This window comes from Bos javanicus, chromosome 19, assembly GCF_032452875.1.
Source record: "Bos javanicus breed banteng chromosome 19, ARS-OSU_banteng_1.0, whole genome shotgun sequence".
In the NCBI taxonomy this organism is placed as follows: domain Eukaryota; kingdom Metazoa; phylum Chordata; class Mammalia; order Artiodactyla; family Bovidae; genus Bos; species Bos javanicus.
Window position 1 is genome coordinate 3,552,809 of NC_083886.1, and position 10,742 is coordinate 3,563,550.

General features: G+C 37.6%; 1 pseudogene; it reads right to left on the reverse strand.

Annotated features, from left to right (window-relative positions):
* Nucleotides 1–1,264: 1,264 nt before the first annotated feature.
* On the reverse strand, nt 1,265–8,674 carry LOC133233061 (phosphatidylinositol transfer protein alpha isoform-like; annotated as a pseudogene).
* Nucleotides 8,675–10,742: the final 2,068 nt, after the last annotated feature.

A 10,742-nucleotide genomic window follows, 5' to 3' on the forward strand; every position in this document is an offset into this window, starting at 1 on the left:
CTCCAAAGAAGACATACATATGGCAAAAAAAAAAAAAAAAAACATGAAAAGTTGCTCAACATCACTCATTATTAGATACATGCAAATCAAAACCACATTGAGTTATATACTCATGCCTGTCAGAGTGGCCATCATCAAAAATTCTGTGAACAATAAATGCTGGAGAGCATGAGAAGAAAAGGGAACCCTCTTACACTGTTGGTGAGAATGCAAACTGGTACAGCCACTATGGAAAACAGTGTGGAGAGTCCTGAAAAAATTGGGAATAGAACTGCCATTCGACTCAGAAATCCCACTGCTGGGCTTATACTCCAAAGAAACCATAATTGAAAGAGACTCCTGTACCCCAATGTTCATTGCATCACTGTTTACAATAGCTAGGACATGGAAGAAACTTAGACGTCCATCGGGAGATGAATGGGTAAAGAAGTTGTGATACATACGCAAAATGAATATTACTCAGCTATAAAAGGAATGCACTTGAGTCAGTTCTAATAAGGGGGATGAAACTGGAACCTATTAAACAGAGTGAAGCAAGTCAGAAAGAGAAATACAAATACTGTATATTAACACATATATATGGAATTTAGGATGGTGCCAATGATTCTAAATGCAGGGTACCAAAAGAGATTCATACAATAAAAACATATTTTGAGCTCAGGGGGTTAAGGTGAGGGTGGGATGACTTGAGAGAATAACATTGAAACATGTACATTATCATATGTAAAATAGATGGCCAGTGCAAGTTCGATGCATGAAGCAGGGCACCCAAAGCCAGTGCTCTGAGGCAACCCAGAGGGATAGGGTTGGGAGGGAGGTGGGAGGGGGTTTCAGGATGAGGGAACATATGTATACCTGTGGCTGATTCACAGCAAAAACCATCACAAAGCTGTAAAATAATTATTGGCCAATTAAATGAATTTTAAAAAGTCATCACATTAAATAAATATGTCACTTGGAAATAAAGAGGTGGGCACATATATGTGTTGCGAACACAATGGTTGAAAAGGGAGGAACTGTAAATATGGGCACATATCTCAGAAGTTCAGGCTTCCAGACACAGGGGTTTCATAATACTAGATAGCCTAATTGTTCACAATATTAAGTGGCATTTGGAATTAGCTACAGTAAGGGACTTAAAGTTGCCTGGAGGATGGGCACAGAAAGGCTGATTCTGCATGCTCTGTCACTTGGGAGGGTGGAGCTGCTGTGCCTTCCTGTCGACCTCTGTCTTGCAAAAGGTACAGAAATAGGAGGGATGGATTTAGTCGTCTGCCATCATTCCTTTCACTGGGTCCTTCTCTCTCATCTCACTTGGCTGTCTCTTCCTTTCTTCTTCCATCCTTTGAATGTTGTCCATAGTCAGGTCAATCCACTTATTGAGCAGACCAAACAGATGTCTATTTGTTGTAAAGAGATGCCATTATTGCTTTTTATTAAGTTTTTTCCACTTTATTCTGCAAGCACCCCCCCCCCAACTTGAACTTTACAGTATCCAGTTTGTATGCACAGAAGTATGGAATATCTTTCTGATTTATAAATTCTTGCTTCCAATTAGGACTCAATAGTTCTTGGCCTGTTTTGAAAGATTTAAATTATTCTGAGTCTTCTTCTGCTTTGTAATGCTTATTAAGTACTTTGTTTCTATCCACAATGTCTATATAATGGCTTCCACATGTTTCCATGCCTGAGTCTCCAGTTAATGTATATTCTCCTGGGTGCCAAGATCTGGTTTTTTGCCAGGTTTCAATTTTAATCAAAAAGCCTTCTTTCATGTACTCACTTATATTAACAGGTCTGCAATAAGAGTTATCATGCCATGCTTTTTCAAATATATTCAGGGTTCCCTCTTGGACCAGCATTTGAAAAAACATGGACAATTTGCTCTGTAAGTGGTAGACCTTGTGTGTGTGTGTGTGTGTGTGTGTGTGTGTGTGTGTGTGTGTGTGTAGTGGCCTTTCTCACTGTTCTTTTTATAGGTCTTTTTTGTCAAGACCTTCATATTTTCACCACCACCCATTTCATTTCCACTGGCCCCAGCCATGGAATACAGCTGCCCTACTTGATATTCTTTTACAGACATAGGTAGGATGACCCCATACTCCTTGAGCAAGATTATGTTTCTTCCAAGATGCAGAGCTACTTACTGCCTGCTCAGCTCCCAGTGATCTTCCCAGCAATGACAGTCATGGCTCAACTGGACTGCCTGTGCTACTTCTCTGTGGCCTGCTTTGTCTCCACCACCCTTGTGGTCACCACTCATGCCCCTGCCACCCCTGCCTTGCCTCTCCATCAATCATTTCTTTTAAAAACAAGCCCAGATACCAGTCGAAAGAAAGCTATAAGATACTGATGAAAGAAATCAAAGATGACACAGATGAAATGATATATCACGTTCTGGGATTAGAAGGATCAATAATGTGAAAATGACTATAATACCCAAAGCAACCCATAGTTTCAATGCAATCCTATCAAATTAGCAATGACATTTTTCACAGAATTAGAATAAAAACAAAATTACAATTTGTATGGAAACACAAAAGACCTGAAATAGCCAAAACTATCTTGAGAAAGAAAAGCACAGCTGGATGAATCAGGCTTCTTGATTCCAGATGATACTACAAAGCTGCAGTAATTGAGACTGTATGGTACTAGCACAAAAACAGAAAAACAGAGAAAAAAACAAAAAACAGACCAACAGCATAGGATAGAAAGCCCATAAACAAACCCACCCACCCAAAGTCACCTAATCTATGAGAAAGGAGAAAGGGAGAAAAGACAGCCTCTTCAATAAGTGTGTTGTGAAAACTAGACAGCTACATGTAAAAGAACAAAATTAGAACACTCCATAACAGCATACACACACACACATACACAATTGATTAAATGTCTAAATGTAAATCAGGACACTATAAAACTTTTAGAGGAAAACATAGGTAAAACACTCTGACATACACAACACAAAGACTTTTTTGATCCACTTTCTAGAGTAATGAAAATAAAAATAGACAAATGAGACCTAATTACACTTAAAAGCTTTTGCACACCTAAGGAATCCACAAATAAGATGAAAAAACAACCCTTAGAATGGGAGGAAATATTTGCAAACAAAGCAATTGACCATAGATTAATCTCCAAAACATATGAACAGCTCATGCAGCTCAATATAAAAAAAAGCAACCTAATCAAACAATGGGTGAAGACCTAAATAGGCATTTCTCTAAAGCAGACATACAGATGGCCAGCAAACACACGAAGAAATATTCAACATTTCTAATTATTAGAGAAATTCAAATCAAAGTTACAATAAGGTATAGAGTTACATTTCTCAGAATGGCCATCATCAAAATATCTACAAACAATAAATGCTGGAGAGGGTGTGGAGAAAATGGAATCATCTTACACCATTGGTGGGAATGTAAATTGATACAGCCACTATGGAGAACAGTGTGGCTGTTCCTTAAAAAGCTAAAAATAGAGCTACCATATAACCCAGCAATCCCACTCCTGGACATATACCCAGAGAAAATTATAATTCAAAAAGCTGTATGCACCCGTGTTCACTGAAATAATATTCACAATAACCAGAACATGGAAGCAACCTAAATGTCTATCAAAAGAAGAATGGATACAGAAGATGTAGTACATATATACAATGGAATATTACTCAGCCATTAAAGGCAATAAACATTGTGTCTTTTGCAGAGATATGGATAGACCTGAGACCAAAATATAAAGTACATCCAGATAAAGAAAAAACAAATATAGCATATTAAAACATATATGTGGAATCTAGAAGAATTGTATAGGTGATTTTATTTGCAAAGTAGAAATAGAGACATGTACAGAACAAATAAATGGGTAAGAGGGGATGGGAGAAATTAGGAGATTTCAGTTGACATATAGACAGTACTATGTATAAAATGGGCTGCTCTAGTGGTTCAAATGGTAAAGAATCTGCCTGCAATGCTGGGGTCCCAGGTTTAATCCCTAAGTTGGGAAGATTGCCTGGAGAAAGAAATGGCAACTCATTCTAGTATTCTTGCCTGAAGAATTCCGAGACAGAGGAGCCTGACAGGCTACAGTCCATGGGGTCACAAAGAGTCAGACACAATGGAACAAATAACGCTCTCACTTTCACTTTCATGTATAAAATAGATGACTCATGGGAACTTTCTGTACAGGACAGGGAACTCAGTGTTTTGTGGTGAAAATGGGAAGGAAATTTAAGAAAATAGGGGATAAATGTATACATATAGTTGATTCATTTTGCTGTATAACAGAAACTGATACAGCAGTGTTAAACACCTATACTATAATTTAACAATAACCCGGTGTACGAGACAGCAAAAGAGACACTGATGTATAGAGCAGTCTTATGGACTCTGTGGGAGAGGGAGAGGGTGGGAAGATTTGGGAGAATGGCAATGAAACATGTAAAATATCATGTAGGAAACGAGTTGCCAGTCCAGGTTCGATGCACGATGCTGGATGCTTGGGGCTGGTGCACTGGGACGGCCCAGAGGGATGGTATGGGGAGGGAGGAGGGAGGAGGGTTCGGGATGGGGAACACATGTATACCTGTGGCGGATTCATTTTGATATTTGGCAAAACTAATACAATTATGTAAAGTTTAAAAATGAAATAAAATTAGAAAAAAATAAATAAAAAATATAAAACAAAAGTTGATTGTGGTGATGATTGCATATATCTGTAAAATACAAAAATAAAACAAAACATTGAATTGTACACTTTGAATGGATGCATTGTATGGTATGGTACATGAATTATGGCACAATAAAACTCTTTTAGAAATAAATAAATAACAAAACCATGTAATTTTTGTAGAACTGTGCTATTATTTTGTATGTGGTGCAGTTGTGTATGTGTGTGTGCTTACTGGTATTATATTACATATATTAGCAATCCATTAATGTTTCCCCTAGTGCTTTCTTTTTGAAACCAAACTTAAACCTTTGATAAGATCAATAAAATTGATGAAACATCAAAGACAGATATATCAGGAGAAAAAGAAAGAGAGAGAAAATACAAGTAATCAATTATGGTAATAATTGAGGTGACATCACTACATATTTTACAGACAAAAAATAATAATAAGGAATGTTATGGACAACTCTCAGCTAATGATATAGACACTAAAACTGCAATATTTTTTCTTCTTCTGTGTATGTATGTGTGTTCTTGTATATTTGTGTATCATAATAAAAAATTGAGTTAAAACAAGGAAAAAGTAATGTATTAATGCATAAAAGTAAGTTTAAACAATAAAGAAATCTTTGCAATATAAAGACAATCCAAGGAGCATTTGTTCTAATATATGAGCAGCTTTTTCAGTTCAGTTCAGTACATTCACTCAGTCATGTCCGACTCTTTGAAACCTCATGGACTGCAGCACACCAGGCTTCCCTGTCCATCAGAAACTCCCAGAGTTTACCCAAACTCATGTCCATTGAGTCGATGATGCCATCCAACCATCTCATCCTCTGTTGTCCCCTTCTCCTCCTACCCTAATCATACCCAGCATTAGGGTCTTTTCAAATGAGTCAGCTCTTCACATCAGGTGGCTAAATTATTGCGGTTTCAGCTTCGACATCAGTCATTAAAATGAACACCCAGGACTGGTCTCCTTTGGGATAGAATGGATAGGATCTCCTTGCAGTCAAAGGGATTCTCAAGAGTCTTTTCCAAAAACATAGTTCAAAAGAATCAAATCTTTGGTGCTCAGCTTTCTTTACAGTCCATCTCTCACATCCATACATGACTACTGGAAAAACCATAGCCTTGACTAGATGGACCATTGTTGGAAAATTAATGTCTCTGTTTTTTAATCTGCTAATTTGGTCATAACTTTCCTTCCAAGGAGTAAGCATCTTTATTTTCATGGCTGCAGTCACCATCTGCAGTGATTTTGGAATCCAAAAAAATAAAGTCAGCCTCTGTTTCCACTGTTTCCCCATCTATTTCCCATGAAATGATGGGACCAGATGCCATGATCTTAGTTTTCTGAATGTTGAGCTTTAAGCCAACTTTTTTACTCTCCTCTTTCACTTTCATCAAGAAGCCCTTTAGTTTTTCACTTTCTGGCATCAGGGTGGTGTCATCTGTATATCTGAGGCTATTGATATCTCTCCTGGCAAGCTTGATTCCAGCTTATGCTTTATCCAGCCCAGCATTTCTCATGATGTACTCTGCATATAAGTTAAATAAGGAGGGTGACAATATACAGCCTTGAAGTATTCCTTTTCCAATTTGGAACCAGTCTGTTGTTCCATGTCCACTTCTAACTGTTGCTTCCTGACCTGCATATAGATTTCTCAGGACATAGCTCAGGTGGTCTGGTATTCCCATCTCTTTCAGAATTTTCCAGTTTACTGTGATACACAGAGTCAAAGGCTTTGGCATAGTCAATAAAGCAGAAATAGATGTTTTTCTGGAACTCTCTTGCTTTTTCGATGATCCAGCAGATGTTGGCAATTTGATCTCTGGTTCCTCTGCCTTTTCTAAACCAACTTGAACATCCGGAAGTTCACAATTCATGTACAGTTGACACCTGGCTTGGAGAGTTTTGATCACTACTTTGCTAGCATGTGAGACGAGTGCAATTGTGTGGTACTTTGAGCATTTTTTGGCATTGCCTTTCCTTGGGATTGAAATGGAAACTGATATTTTCCAGTCCTGTGGCCACTGCTGAGCTTTCCAAATTTGTTGGCATATTGAGTGAAGCACTTTCACAGCATCATCACCTCCACTAGCTTTGTTTGTGGTGATGCTTCCTAAGGCCCACTTGACTTCACATTTTAGGATGTCTGGCTCTAGGTGAGTGGTCACACCATTGTGATTATCTGGTTCATAAAGATCTTTTTTCTATAGTTCTTCTGTGCATTCTTGTCAGCTCTTCTTAATATCTTCTGCTTCTGTTAGGTCCATACCATTTCTGTCCTTTATTGAGCCCATCTTTGCATGAAATTTTCCCATGGTATCTCTAATTTTCTTGAAGAGATCTCTAGCCTTTTCCATTCTATTGTTTTCCTCTATTTCTTTGCACTGATCATTGAGAAAGGCTTTCTTATCTCTCCTTGCTATTCTTTGGAACTCTGCATTCAAATGGGTATATCTTTCCTTTTCTCCATTGATTTTGGCTTCTCTTCTTTCACAGCTATTTATAAGGCTTCCTCAGACAGCCATTTTGTGTTTTTTTTTTCTTTTTGCATTTCTTTTTCTTGGGGATGGTCTTGCTCCCTGTCACCTGTACAATGTCACGAACCTCATTCCATAGTTCACCAGGCACTCTGTCTATAAGATCTAGACCCTTAAAGCTATTTCTCACTTCCACTGTATAATCATAAGGGATTTTATTTAGGTCATACGTGAATTGTCTAGTGGTTTTCCCCACTTTCTTCAATTTAAGTCTGAATTTGGCAATAAGGAGTTCATGGTCTGAGCCACGGTCAGCTCCTGGTCTTGTTTATGCTGACTATATACAGCTTCTTCATCTTTGGCTGCAAAGAACATAATATATCTGATTTTAGTGTTGGCCATCTGGTGATGTCCATCTGTAGTCTTCTCTTGTGTTGGAAGGTGTTTGCTATGACCAGTGTGTTCTCTTGGCAAAACTCCATTAGCCTTTGCCCTGATTCATTCTGTCCCCAAGGCAAATCTGCCTGTTACTTCCGGGGGGTTCTTGACTTCCCTTTTGCATTCCAGCCCCCTATAATGAAAAAGACATCTTTTTTCGATGTTAGTTCTAAAAGGTCTTGTAGGTCTTCATAGAACCGTTCAACTTCAGCTTCTTCATCATTACTGGTCAGGGCATAGACTTGTATTACCATGATATTGAATGTTTTGCCTTGGAAATGAACAGAAATCATTCTGTCTCTTTTGAGATTGCATCCAAGTACTGCATTTTGGACTCTTTTGTTGACTATGATGGCTACTCCATTTCTTCTAAAGGATTCTTGCCCCAAATAGTAGATATAATGGTCATCTGAGCTAAATTCCTGTCCATTTTAATTTGCTGATTCCTACAATTTCAACGTTCACTGTTGCCATCTCCTGTTTGACCATTTCCAATTTGCCTTGATTCATGGACCTAACATTCCAGATTCCTATGTAATATTGCTCTTTACAGCATCAGACCTTGCATCCATCACCAGTCACATCCACAACTGGTTGTTGTTTTTTCTTTGGCTCCATCCCTTCACTCTTTCTGAAGTTATTTCTCCATTGATCTCCAGTAACATATTGGGCACCTACTGACCTAGGGAGTTCATCTTTCAGTGTCCTATCTTTTTGCTTTTTCTTACTGTTCATGGGGTTCTCAAGGCAAGAATACTGAAGTGATTTGCCATCCCCTACTCCAGTTGATCACATTTTCTCAGAACTCTCCACCATCACCCGTCCCTCTTGGGTGGCCCTACATGGCATGCCTTAGTTTCATTGAGTTAAACAAGGTTGTGGTCCATGTGATCATATTGGTTTGTTTGGTTAGTTTTCTATGATTGTGGTTTCAGTCTGTCTGCCCCCTCTCTCAGTGCCTACTGTCTTACTGGGGTTTCTCTTACCTTGCACGTGGGGTATCTCCACATGGCCTCTGCTCCTGACCTTGAACGTGGGGTAGCAGCTTTTTTGAAGCAGTATAAAAAAAAGGATGCATGGGTTGGATCTCCTTGCTGTCCAAGGGACTCTCAAAAATCTTCTCCAGCATCACAATTCAAAAACCTAAATTATTCAATGCTCAGCCTTTTTTATGGCCCAACTCTTACATTTGTACATAACTCCTGGAAAGACCATAGGTTTGACTGTATGGACCTTTGTTGGAAAAGTGAGTACACTTCCTTTTTTTAAATTGTGTTTGTCAAGGCATTAGATGTGATTTTATATACATATGCACATAATAATCAGGCTCAATATTAAGTGAATATAATGTATTCAGACATTAAGTAGAATTTTCAGCTGTCACCTTTTTCAAAGCTATTTTAATGAAAATATTTAGTACTGGAAAGGCTATATAGGCTAACACACACATGCAACAGACATTACTTTATAAGGTCTGGAAGGTATTATGTGTTTGACAAAATATGTCACAACTCTTTCAGAAAAGGACTTCAACATTTTTGGCAATGAATTCCTAGTCTATCATTTATCAAAAAAATTTTTATCACAGCTTTTTTAAATTTTATTTTATTTAGCTTTACAATATTGTATTGGTTTTGCCATATATCAAAATGAATCTGCCACAGGTATACATGTGCTCCCCATCCTGGACCCTCCTCCCTCCTCCCTCCCCATACCATCCATCTGGGTCGTCCCAGTGCACCAGCCCCAAGTATCTAGTATCGTGCATCGAACCTGGACTGGCGACTCATTTCATATATGATATTATACATATTTCAATGCCATTCTCCCAAATCATCCCACCTTCTCCCTCTCCCACAGAGTTCATAAAATATTAGTCATCATAATGACTAATAAGAAGGAATTGGTTAAATTATATTATACATATAGTACTTTAATAGACAAATATTAGAAATAATTCTTTAGAAGAATATATAAGAAAAAGAAAAAAAATCTCAATTTATATTAGCAATTAAAAACCAAATCTGTTGTTATTCAGTCACCCAGTCATGTTCAACTCTTCGAGATACCATGGACTGCCAAATGCCAGACCTCTCTGTCCCTCACCATCTCCTGAAGTTTGCCAAAGTTTATGTCCATTGCATTGGTGATGCCATCCAGCCATCTCATTCTTTGACACCCTCTTCTCCTTCTATCCTCAATCTTTCCCAGCATCAGGGAAAGTATTTTGGTTATCTGATATGAACAGCTGGCTCACTGGAAAATTCACTGGTGCTGGGATAAAACAAACTACGAAAGAGCATATATAGTATAATCTCAGATTTTTGAAAAATTTTTGAAGACTTCAGTAAAGCATTATTTATGAAAATAATGCTTACTTCTATCTAGTATTTTAGGCGAGATTTATGCAATGTTTTCTTTTTTATGTGAATTTATAAAATAAATATATATTCATTGTATGAACATTATAAAACCAATAAAATAATCTATTATTTAATAAAAAAATATTGTCTACATTCTTCCTGCATTCTTTTTTATTTACTGGGGGATTACAGTAGAAGTGTGTTTTTAATTTAATGCATCAAAATGTACATGGCCCTGAGAATTTCATTTTATGATTTTCACCCATCAGGCTATTATATTCATGTTAAGTGTCTTCAGTTAGAAAGAACAGCCTTAAAAAAACTGTTCTTGACTGAGAAATGCCTTCCCTAAGTAAACAGAAGCAAATAATTCAAAGTAGCTACTAGTGGAAAGGCTCATTTTGGGAATTCTGCCCTTAGGTCTCTACATTCTAATTCAAAGATACATTGCAACACTTTTAAATTTGAAATTCAATAGTATGTTAATTCTTCGATGTTTCCCCAAAAGAAACAGTATAGCTTCTTCTTTACTGTCAAGGTTTTTATGACTTAGAAAGAAATAAACAAAAGAAGAAAAATCTGTGATTGCTGCATGTGACCACTTGAATGATGGCTAATGGAAAAAGGCAAAATGGTTGTCTGAGGAGGACTTACAAATAGCTGAAAAAAGAAGAGAAGCTAAAGGCAAAGGAAAAAAAGGGAAGACATGCCCATTTTGAATGCAGAGTTCCAAAAAATAGCAGCAAGAGATAAGAAAGACTTCCTCAGTGATCAGTGCAAAGA